This window comes from Macrobrachium rosenbergii, chromosome 26 (assembly GCF_040412425.1).
Source record: "Macrobrachium rosenbergii isolate ZJJX-2024 chromosome 26, ASM4041242v1, whole genome shotgun sequence".
Lineage (NCBI taxonomy): Eukaryota > Metazoa > Arthropoda > Malacostraca > Decapoda > Palaemonidae > Macrobrachium > Macrobrachium rosenbergii.
The window spans coordinates 18706560-18719399 of NC_089766.1; the positions used below are offsets into that span (position 1 = coordinate 18706560).

Below are 12840 nucleotides of genomic sequence, written 5' to 3' on the forward strand. Positions count from 1 at the left end.
ATTGTGATGATGATGACATCTTTCTAATCTGGAAGAGGATTACCAACCTTTGTGGAGTTGATAAACCATAATACTCTGACTCCCTTCTTTCAGTTCATTTAAAAAAAAAAAAAACAGTAATTGCTTTGAGGAGCCTGTCTTAGAAGTACAGGAACACCTTATTCAATAATGATTAAAATAAAGTGAAAATGTTTCTCTCTAAGGCTTGACTTAAGTTTGTTCTAGTTTGCTCTAAGAAACTAGTTTACTGGCTGTGCTTTATTAATTGAACTCTTAGTAAACTACGCTCATGCGGAATTTTTTTAAACGTTTGTAAATCTCTCATTTTCCTCTACATATTTCAGAATGGTCAAAACACAGAGCAAAATGAAACTTTTCCAAATTAACTAACTTTTGCTCGAAAGGGAAAGAGTAGACTATAATCACCAAAACATAAGGAAATGAGTTAGTGTGAAAGATATTTTATGACAAGTGAATAACACTGATACAGAAGAAACAGCACCACTTTTGAACACTTTTTACTCTCTTGCAAAACTCACTAAGGGACACTGACTGTCAAAGGACATCCAACCCATTACTTCATGTCCTTCCATTATTCAAAAGTCTTTCTTTCACGTTCAGATTCACACATCCTGCGATTACCTATGATGTAAAACTCAGTTCTTTACCTACAGTCTACTTCATTATCTTCCTTATTCCTAGAACTATCTTTCTTTCTTGCTTTCTTTAAATCTTCAGCTGAAAACCCCTTATGGACAGAGTCAACAGACTACAATAAACCCAAGAGGGCTCCAAAGAGAAATCAGCCTGCACAGAGACAAGTTATAGTGATGAATAAATCACTATGAGGGAATAGAAAATAAAACCAATACACTTGAATTCAGGAGACGTCGGCAGAAAGCAGTAACAAGCCAGTAATTTGTCATTAGGTTCTTTTCCTATTTCAGTTGCCTATTTTTGGATAACTGCTTTTGGTAAACTATGAAAATAATTTCCTGTGCCAAGGCTAATTTCATCATGGACACACTAAAGCCACTTCTTAAGACCTTAGACTTTGCACCACCTTCTTCCCTGATTTGAAATGGCTTCCAACATTTTCTTGCATCAGATCAATTAGCATTTGATCAGCCTTTATGAAGCCGCCTTGGCCTTCACTGTAACCAAGGCGGCTTGATAGGAGACAAATTGCTTACATTACACTTTTGGTCTAAAGTTTCTAAACCTACAATTCTTTTGGCAAGGTGAATTTAAACGTCAGTAGAACTACTGTATCTAAGTTACAACGCTTCTGTCAGAGAGTTCTTACTTAAAATTTGCATTATTGTGATTCAGTGCGGAACTTTGATCCTAAAGTAATAAGCTTGGTAAAATGTCTAAAATTGTGCCCAAATGAAGAGGTGTCCTTTCCCGTGTTTTTGAAAACAAAACTACGAAAATATCCACTACCTAAGAGTCAGTCAATACCTAAAAAAAAACATGAATTCTGTTGTTTTAAACTTCGATGTTTCAGGCAAATTATACTGCTCTAAGGCGTGTTAGGCAATAAGAGTTTCTCTTTAAATATAAATTAGTCATATTAAAACATTTTACCTGCATAAACCATCACCATCCACTTTTGCGACAACTACATAGGTTAAAAGGTGAAAGGAAGACTCAGCAATAATTCAATTGTTCTATTATAAACACGATAGTTTCTACAATAGGGATAAATCATATGCAGATATTACGACCACTTACTTGGATTAGATTATTTTGTGGGGCACCAACATTCATCCAAGGATGGGAACTTGATATACCAGTTATTGTATAATAATTATCTTCCACAGAAGTGAAGGGATTTTAAGTCTGTCCGTTGAGGATCGTTAACCTGAAAATTGAAAGAACTTCGTAACATTCTTATGAGTACAGTTACGGGCAAATTTATTTGAGGAAGGGAGGGACTCTGGTTAAACCTATCACGATATAAAGGCTTAATTCTCTCGTCTAGGTTCGTGCTTTTGTAAGAAGGTGGTAGTTCCACAAGCAATAAATGTGTGTCACATTCTAATGACTCTACAAGCATTTTGAAATAAATGATCATTTACCTTATAAAACCCTAGTTTTAAACAAGAAAATTTTAATTGTGTAAGTAATTCCTTGCAATTGTGTTAAGTGCCACTTTTATCAGAAAATGCTGGAACAGGTACCAGAAAATGAATGCACCTAGGTATCTTGCTGACTCTACAAGCATTTTGAAATAAAAGATCAGTGTACTTTCTGAAATACTAGTTTTAAATAATAATAATTTTAACTGTGCAAGTAATTCCTTGTAATCATGCCATATGATGCCTCAAAATAAGTGGCCAGTTTTATCAGAATATACTGGAGCAGGTACCAGAAAATGAATTCAACCATATGATGGAACAGGTACCAGAAAATGAATTCAACTATATGCTGGAACAGGTACCAGAAAATGAATGCAACTAAATGCTGAAACAGGGACCAGAAAATGAACTAAATGCTGGGAACAGGTACCAGAAAATGAATACAACTAAATGCAAACAGGTACCAGAAAATTAATACAACTAAATCTTACCAGAAAATTAATATATCTTACACAACTTACCATGCTGGAGTAAAACTTCTTCCTGAAGCTTCTTTCTACATCCTTCACGCCACTCTAGAGTTCCTGTTTGTTATCAAATAGCCAAAGGCACTTTGCTACAATGACAATATCTCTTGTGTCATCACGAAATCCCAGGTTCTCAGGAAGACCGTAACTGAAAGAGAAAGAAAATATCATACACTTGCTTTCAAACTCGATTCATGGAGAGACCAATGTTCTACAAACTATTTTTTCCCGAATTTTGGATATCACGAGATGCTAAGAACCATATCTTCTGTGTAATACAGCAAATTCAATTTGAATATTCTAAAACGACACCATCTTTTGATATGTGAAATCATGTTATTTACTTGTGTAATCATATACAGACTGAATTAACAGGGAGCTTTATCTTAAATCCTGTTAAAAGTTATAATATACGCCAGAGGACCCGTTCCATGCAAATTAAGGTATCAGGTTTCTTAAACAGTGCTTTTGCATGAGCAATATATTAGTAGATATTAATATTAAAACTAAAGAACCAGTGAAGGAAGATCTACTCATTTCATGGGTTTTTGACAAAATATAACTGCATAGACAGTTCTTCCAGTTGAATATATAATTATGGATTCCCTCCACCTAAGGCAAGATTCTATGGTAGCCTTTCTCATCTTGAAAAATAATTCCCACTGACCTAAATGAGTCTTTTCTGAACGAATATTCAAGATATCTTTACGTGTTTCAAGCAAGAAGACTGCATTACGAGCCCAGAGTTACATATGACAAGGCGGCCCTTACTGTCCCTCTGAGGAAAAACACTGGATATGATAAATTCATTCCCAGTAATAAAAAAAAAAATCATCTGCTTTCTTGACAAAACCCTGAAATATGACAGTTAGGTTAAACCCTTCAACTTTTAACTTCCTCAAAGGAGGTCACTGAAGGAACCTCTATAAAACATCTTCCTTCCTGTTTCCCCATTTGGCCTCAGTATCTCAACTTTACTCTGTATCCTCACATCATCACCAGAGGGTCCTGTTTCCAACCTCTTTCGCAGGAGGATGGCTCCTCTCCCGTTCTCCTCTCCCCCCATTGTCTCGTTAAGGTTAGGTTAAGCTAGGTTGGGTTAGGTTAGGTTAGATTAGTACCTCTGGAGTAACTTGGGTGTGAGAAACATAATGAGGGTGTAGGAAACATAGGATTATTTTCAAGAAAATTCTATGGTTAGTTATTAAGACATGGCGTCCCTCTTTTTTCAGGGAAACCCTCCATGAAAACAAAAATATTAGAACAAAAAATAATACAAAGGAAGGTCCCAGGTACTCGGTTGCATCTCCGTCGTGAGGGGTTTCCCAATCCACAGTCAGTTGGCTGACACACTGCCCAGTCACGAGAGATTACCAACTGCAAGATCTTGCATAGAAGGTCATCAAAATAATCAGAATCCGACCTGGAACATCCTTTTCTTGCGAGAGCAATTACATAGGAACAATGCAAGCAGGATTTTACGGATGCTCATCGTTCAAATGCACTTGTGAATTGAGTGAATCTAGAGCAATTGTTCTTAACATAGGGTGCCTGTACCCCATGGGGTCGAAACCTTAAACCTGGGCACTGAAAAAGGTGAAGAACCAGTGATCTAGAGTAAACTAAAGCAAATAAACTACTGTTGTCATGGATTTTATAATATAGGTGATATTAACAATGTACCTGAGAGCTGTGTTTTTGTAATTTATTTTGTTATTTTCTCTATGCTTCCCCGTTTTACAGAGATGTGTATGATATATGATATTTTGATACTGACTGGACCCCAAAAATGATCTTTTGTGAGATATGGAAATACTGTCATTCTGAATCTTTGTTATTATGAAAGTCGTAATTTTGTGGTCAGTAAATCAATCAATCAATCTATCTATCTATCTATCTATCTATCTATTATCATACGGATCACGGCTTTGACTAATAATCTTCTATGCAATTTAATACAAGAAAGCAAATTTAAAAAGAACTAAAGACTTTCCTATTCTGCAGGAGCTACGATACTGACGAGAAAACACTGAAAGACAATTAGAAAATATATATAAGAAGCACCTTATTTTGAAAAAAGTACAAGGCCCGCCAGAGAGAAAACTTATCCCTGTGGAGGGCTGTACAGAAAACCAAACAAAGTGAAACAACGTGAAACCACGAAACAAGATCAAACAGTAGCTTTCTTGCACACTTGGGTACAGCTAACATAAACAAATGTATCCTGCAAGGACAGACTCTCCAGGTACGAGCAACTGTTACTATGCTCCACCATCCTCTTACAAAGAACTTGAGAATGTTCTCTTGACAACAGTCCTCCTCACAGTCATTCGGTAGTAAGCGGACCATCAGCTGGTAAAAGCACCCGAACTGAAAGACTGTCTCGAGTTGAATTCAAGTGATATGAGGGACCACTATCAAGGCAAAAATAATCATGATGTAACTGTGTTTACAGCGTGTAGTTCAAATCAGCTAAGAGGCAACAAGGACGAGTACCGTAAGGAATGATTTATTATTCAACATAAGCAAATGAATATCTACAGTGCGTCACCTCGCCAACTCAATACATAAAATATAATCCCAAAAAGACTGTTGAAGTAATCAACAACATACAAAAAACTGCCCTGAACACCTAGATAGATAAGTCTCTGAAAAACTACCTGAGGTAGCAGGCCATCATCACCTGCGCAAGATATAAAACGCCTTGATTGAAAACACGCTAAAAAAAAAACAGCTCAAGATGGAATGAGTTGTCTTTGAACCAAACTTTGAACTAAACTGTCCAACTTCTTGTCATTTCCAAAACAAAACCCAGAGATGGTAATGAAGCTCTGTCCAAACATTTCTCGTTATAAAATCACACACACTTGGTCCAGTGGGAAAATTATCAATCCCACACAAGGGAGGATGAAATGTTATACAAATATCCCTTTCAACGCAATACGTCTCCCTTGGTTGACAGAGAGCAGAGGTCCTCAACAAGACTACTACAGCAGCTTGTTAACCTCCAGTGCATTATGGGCCTTTTCTTCAATTCCCAGAGTTTAAGGTCATCCAATCTTAAACGCTGAATACTTCGTGGCTTACTCCACGCCCCAGACAATTCGTTCCTGCTAATCGATTGTATGGACATATGCCGATATCAAATTGGTCCTGTGGTAACACAAGAAACTTCAACCCAAATCTCAATATTATTATTATTATTATTATTATTATTATTATTATTATTATTATTATTATTAGAATATTATTATTAGAAACCCAAATTCATGTGGAACAAGCCCACCACAGGAGCCAATGACTTGAAATTCCAGCTTCCATCGAATACGGTGTTCATTTGAAAGAAGTAACAGAAGGTAAAGGGAAATACAGAAAGAGATCAGTCATTGGAAAAATAGATAAATTAACAAAATATTAAATAAATGAAAATTTAAGTAAAATATCAAGAGTATCATAAAGAGAAAGGATGCTCTGTTCGTCTAATCCTCCTCATTTTCCAATCAGAAACGTAGCAGATTTGGCAGGATGAGGATGAAGACCAGATGGAACAACATGGGAAATATTGGAAATAAATATTACATAAGTAAAAGTAATGGAACACTGAATAAATAAAAATACAGAACGGTGGCAACTCTGGAAGGTGCACTCAAGAGAGAGAGAGAGAGAGAGAGAGAGAGAGAGAGAGAGAGAGAGAGAGAGAGAGAGAGAGAGAGAGAGAGAGAGGATGAGAGAGAGAGATTATACACAATATCCTATAGACCAGATGGTCGCTCTGGAAGAAAGTGCACTCAGGACAGGAAGGAGAGAGAGAGAGAGAGAGAGAGAGAGAGAGAGAGAGAGAGAGAGAGAGAGAGAGAGAGAGAGAGAGAGTATATGGCAATTCTGAAGAAAGTGCACTCAGGACAGGAGGAGAGAGAGAGAGAGAGAGAGAGAGGTGGCAAAAAGAAGATGCATTCAGATACAGAAGATGAGAGAGAGAGAGACAGGAGAGAGAAAGAGAGAGAGAGAGAGAGAGAGAGAGTGAGACCTTAGAGATTCAGTGGAGAGAGAGAGCCAATGACTTGAAATTCCAAAGAGGGAGATGTTGATTGAAAGCTAGAGGAAGGTAGGGAATTTTACAGAAAGTTAAGAACCAGACTGGTTAGAGAGAGAGAAAATAGATACCTAAGAATTGTGGAATCCGAACCACATGATAAGAGAGAGAAATTAATTTCTATCACCAGAAATAAATTCCACTAACTCTTCATCAGCAGATGAGAAGATTGAACTCTGGAAATAGCAGAGTGTCAGTCCTCAGTTTCTAAACTCACCCAACGATAGAGCTGGGGAGAGAGAGAGAGAGAGAGAGAGAGAGAGAGAGAGAGAGAGAGAGAGAGAGAGAGAGAGAGAGAGAGAGAGAGAGAAAGGCTTCCGGCAGGTCTAATTGGTCAAATTTTAACAAGGAATGCAATCCATACATTAACATGTGCATTATAACTTACGAAACATATAGGCGTACAATGTTCCTTGAGAGAGAGAGAGAGAGAGAGAGAGAGAGAGAGAGAGAGAGAGAGAGAGAGAGAGAGAGAGAGAGAGAGGGAAACACTTTCTTCGGTAAACCAATTTTGGAACTAGGTAGGGGGCTAGTTGACAGGTTCAGTTTGTGCATAATGGCGATTCTTATTTGGCAGATATCTTTTCTCTGTCGGGAGCTTCCATCACTCAAAAGTAACTTATAATTCCATCTGGGTATTTTATTCAGTTCACGAAATAAAACGGAGGCTCGATTCATTCATAAAATACTATACAGTAAGATTCTGTATTCTGCCAGTAAGACACGCAGATAACTACTTTTCTCTCCTTACTATTGAAGTCTCCAGCAGCTATTTTGAAATGTCCAGGCAGAGTAAAAATGGAAAAACTAAACGTACATACCATGTAACTGGGATACAACTAGCTATCTTAATAGACTGTCCTGTTGATATCCACTGCTATGGACAGTAAATAAGTGGAAATAAATACAGAGGGAATAAATAAAGGAAAAATAACAAATAAAAAGATTTGCTAAAACGAGAGGCTGGAGTATGGATGGACGATCACGACAGTGAGAATGAAAGGAATTAAGATGTACACGAAAAGTCTAAACAGCGTCATGAAGGAAACATTGTTGTGGAACAGCCACCCTTGAACCAGAGAGAGAGAGAGAGAGAGAGAGAGAGAGAGAGAGAGAGAGAGAGAGAGAGAGAGAGAGAGACACTTAGTCATTCAATAAGTTCGTCTCGTCTTCTGTCTTACCTAAGCTTTTTAAATCCATCCAACTTCCTTCCCGTGTGAAGGAAGGTCGTGAACTTTGGAGGAGGAGGAGGAGGAGGAGGACGAGGAGGAGGGAAGGGAGAAGGGAAGGTGAGGGGGAGGAGGAAAATGACAGGAGGGGAATGGGTGGTATTTTGAATGACAATATACAACGTTCGTGCAAAAAAAAAAAAAAAAAATAGAATCCATTTTGATCTTAACACTTCTGACATTGTCCAATTCAGACACGCTCGTTCTTGCAGCAAGCAACGAACAGAACGCTAATTGTGACGCCGATATGATTTACCTTATGGTAGCTAGTTACTAAAATAAATATAAGCAAAAACATTGAAGAAGGAACGTTTATACAATATACTTAATACAAATGTTTGCCATTACCCTCTTCAGAATAAATCTGGCTTTGAAATAATACGGTATTCAACCCGTAACTAAACTATCCTTAAGAGACTTTAAACTTCATATTTCTCGGCATTACAATAAATCTGCCTTTGAAATAAAAAACCCTGCGCCGAAAGTTTCTTCGGTCAAGTCGAGTTTTCTGTACAACTTATAATCAAGGCCACCGAAAACTTTTCTATCTTTCGGTGGTCTCAGTATAATGCTATATGAGCCGCGGCCTATGAAACTCTCGGCCGGCCGTGGTGGCCTGTGTTGTTGCGTTGCCAGAGGCACGGTCATGGCTAACTTTAACCTTAAATAAAATAAAAACTACTGCTGCTAGAGGGCAGCAATGTGGTATGTTTGGCGACTGGAGGGTGGGTAATCAACATACCAATTTGCAGCCCTCTAGCCTCAGTAGTTTTTAAGATTTGAGGGGGAAGAGAAAAAGTGCAGACAAAAAAGAGTGAGAATAGAATAAACTGCGGACGGACAGACAAACCCAGTACAATAGTTTTCTCGTCAGAAAACTAAAAAGTTTTATTGCATCAAAGATACGGTAAATAGGCTTGGCCAGAATTTCAGTCAGGGGTTGAAGGGAGGAAGTTATAATTAAACAGCACGCAAATATTAATGTAATTTTGATTTCAATGAATCACTTGTTATCTTTTTTGGCATTGGCTTTTATTTACAGAATATGGACTTTGGCTATTTCATGGATTGTGTAATGTACTGTATCCAGTTCCACTTATTGACTTATAGAAGAATAGAAGAATAAGAATATAGAATTTAAACCAGTTCCACTTAATGACTTTTATAGAAGAATAGAAGAAGAAGAATATAGAATTTAGGCCAAAGTCCAGGCACTGGGACCTATGAGGTCATTCTGCGCTGAAACGGATATTGACAGTAAAAAGGTTTGAAAGGTGTAACAGGACGAAACCCTTGCAGTTGTTTATGAATCAATTATTAGGAGAGGGTGGAAAGTAAGATGGAAGAGAATATGATCAGAGGTACAGTAAAACGAATGAAAGGGATTGCAGCTAGGGGCCGAAGGGACGCTTCTAAGTACCTTAAGTAATGCCTACACTGCACCGCATGAGGTGCACTGACGACACTACCCCCCTATGTGTTATTGAATTTCATGACATAATTCAAGGATGGGAAAAGGAGAAAATGCTGTCTAGTCGCCCCTCTCGAGAAATCCTACAATATACCTACCTGGGACATCATCGCATTCATCACTATAGGCACCATCGCCTTGTAAAAAGTTTGGATAATGCCCGTTTCCGGTCTGAACATTCCTACTCGATTTTTTATTACGTCTTTCAAATCTTCGTAAATGAAAAAAATATTCTATATACATAATTCTTGCAAACTAATATTTATCACAATAAAAAACAAAATATATGTAAATAATTGAGGATTTTTTCTGGGTTTCAATTTTGTGCAATGCACTTAGGGACATTTGAAGGGACATTTGATCCCCAAGGGGCTAGTACTAAACACAGCAAAATACATTTGATCCCGCAGGGGCTAGTACTAAACACAGCGGGATACATTTGATCTCCCAGGGGCTAAACACGGTGAAGTACATTTGACCCCCAGGGGCTAGTACTAAACATGGCGAAATACATTTGACCCCCGCAGGGGCTAGTACTAAACATGGCGAAATACATTTGACCCCCGCAGGGGCTACTACTAAACACGGCAAAATACATTTGACCCCCGCAGGGGCTAGTACTAAACATGGCGAAATATATTTGACCCCACCCCAGGGCTAGTACTAAACAAACATGGCTAAATACATTTGACACCCCCGGGGTTAGTACTAAACATGGCGAAATACACTTGATCCCGAAGGGGCTAGTACTAAACATGGCGAAATACATTTGATCCCGAAGGGGCTAGTACTAAAAATGGCAAAATATATTTGATCCCCCAGGGCCTAGTACTAAACATGGCAAAATATATTTGATCCCCAGGGGTTAAACACAGTGAAATACATTTGACCCCAGGGGTTCGTACTAAACATGGTGAAACATTTGATCCCCAAGGGGCTAGTACTAAATATGGCGAAATATATTTGATCCCCAGGGCCTAGTACTAAACACGGCAAAATACATTTGATCCCCAGGAGCTAAACACAGTGAAATACATTTGACCCCCAGGGGCTAGTACTAAACATGGTAAAATACATTTGATCCCCCAAGGGGGTTAACACGGCAAAATACATTTGATCCTAGGGGGCTAGTACTAAACATGGCGAAATACATTTGACCCCCAGGGGCTAGTATGAAATACGGCAAAATATATTTGATCCCCCAGGGGCTAGTACTAGACACAGCATAGTATATTTGATCCCCAGGAGCTAAACACGGCGAAATACATTTAATCGCCCAGGGGCTAGTACTAAACACAGCATACTAATTTGATCCCTCAGGGCTAAACACGGAAACGAAATTTGACCCCAGGGGCTAGAACTAAACATGACAAAAACATTTAATCCCCAGACAGGTTAACAAGGCAAAAATACATTTCACCCCCTAGGGGCTAGTACTAAACATGGCAAAATACATTTGATCCCCCCGGAGGGGTTAACATGGCAAAATAAATTTCACCCCCAAGACCCGACTGGTAGTACTAAACACAGCAAAATACATTTGATCCCCAGGGTACTAAACATGGCAAAATACATTTGACCCCAAGGGCTAGTAATAAACACCTCAAAACTGTGTAGATGAATCACTGTTTCACCGGAAATGTTAGTACTAGCCCTCATGTGGAATTGGAGTTCGGACCGGAAACGAACTTTCACCAAAGGATTACTGTGATTCACTGTTTCACCGTGGTTAGATACTTCTCATGTGGAATTTCGGACCGGGAAACGAACTTTCAAAAGGTTTACTGAATCACTGTTTCACCGTAAGTAACAGCCCTCATGTGGAATTGGAGTTCGGATCCGGAAACGAACTTTCACCAAGAGGTTTACTGAGGAAACCTGTTACAACCGAGATCTTCGTTGTACCTTTCTGTCAAAAACTATGACAAAAACATTCAAAAATTTCAGACAATCGCATTCAACAATATCCCATAATGGAATTACCATATATCACTTTACAATCGTCATTCCATGAACATTTTTTAATATTTACTTCAGGGAAGTCGGGAAAACAATATCGGTTTTCCTCACTCGAGACCCGACTGTCGGGAATACAAGGCTAATTTCCTTCATTCCAGAACATACAGTCTGGGGGAATCGTGCCAGCCATAGCCATACCATCAATTGATATCGCATAATAGTCACTTCTTGTTAGGCTAAATGAGGACCTATGAAAGTCCTATATAGATATAAATTAAAACCCGGGGTTTTCATCCTACTGCCTAGTCACTCTGATCGGCCTCTTTCAGGAAATGTTATTCCATAAATCAATAATCATTTTCCTATACGCAATATCACTGGAACTCAAGTCCAGTTTCTTTACTGGAAACTGGTCGGCCATATAATCTTTCCTCTAGATAGCTTTCAGCTGCGCAACTTTATCAATCTAGATTGAAACTAACGACCTCGCTCAGTGGATGAACCCAAACCACAACAAAACGTACCTTTTTTTCACAAAAACTTGGAAAAATCCCACAGATATTGCTGAGAAATCCAGAACGGACGAAAACACAGTCACAAGTCAACACTGCACTGGTTTTCCAGTCCACTGCTGAAGTTCCGGCTGCCTTTAACAGCCTTTTGACCAATCAGAACTGTCCGTGATACTCCTTGTCAAAATAAGAGGAGGAACCGACACTCTGATTGGCTGAATTACAGAGGCTTATTTCCAACTAGAGACGTCACTGTGCTAACAACATATCATGGAAAACGTGTAAAAATTCAATACACTGGAGCTTTAATATACAAGCTGTTAAAAGACATGTTTAATTTCATACCTGATGCTTGACTGAATCAGTACCTCAATTAAGATGGGCAGTTTTACCCGAAGAGTGGGCAAGTGCACTTCAAGCACTTAATTACATTTCAATACTCAAGACCACGACACAGAGGCAATGGATTAGCTCAATGTTGTATTCCTATGCACACAAAACTATTTTACATCCTATCTGTCGAGGTCACATATACGGCGAAATAAGGCAAGATTAAAAAATTCAATTTCAAGTCCCTTTACCTGGGTTACCTGCTCAATCTGAACGGCCATAGGAACCACTACCATTATTTTTGGCAATCAAACCGAGATGGCCAATCGTTATATTCTTGAGGGGGAAGTTAGTTTGACACATACTCCATCAAAAGTCTGATTATATCTAATACAGTCGCAACGAATCATAGGCGAGGCACTGAATAGCCACTTAGATAATGAATGGAAATATATGTCAAACCCTGACGGTTTTTCTTCGGTAAATATCTGAACAAATCTTGAGAATATGATCAGATGACAGGTACTGTGCAAGCCATGCTGTCACTGAAAACCCTGCAGTCTAATGTTTAGCGGCACAATATCTAGGTCATCATCCCCAAGAAGACAGAGGGGTATGTCACTATATAAGACCAA

The 12840-nt window shown here is 38.6% G+C and overlaps 1 long non-coding RNA gene across 1 annotated transcript; it reads right to left on the bottom strand.

Moving 5' to 3' along the window:
* Positions 1–1809: 1809 nt before the first annotated feature.
* LOC136852736 (uncharacterized) lies at positions 1810–12046 on the bottom strand. The gene is made up of 3 exons (XR_010857229.1): positions 11888–12046; positions 2606–2759; positions 1810–1867 (listed from the first exon to the last, which is right to left on the bottom strand). It is a non-coding gene; the product is annotated as an uncharacterized lncRNA (long non-coding RNA).
* Between the last annotated feature and the right edge of the window lie 794 nt (positions 12047–12840).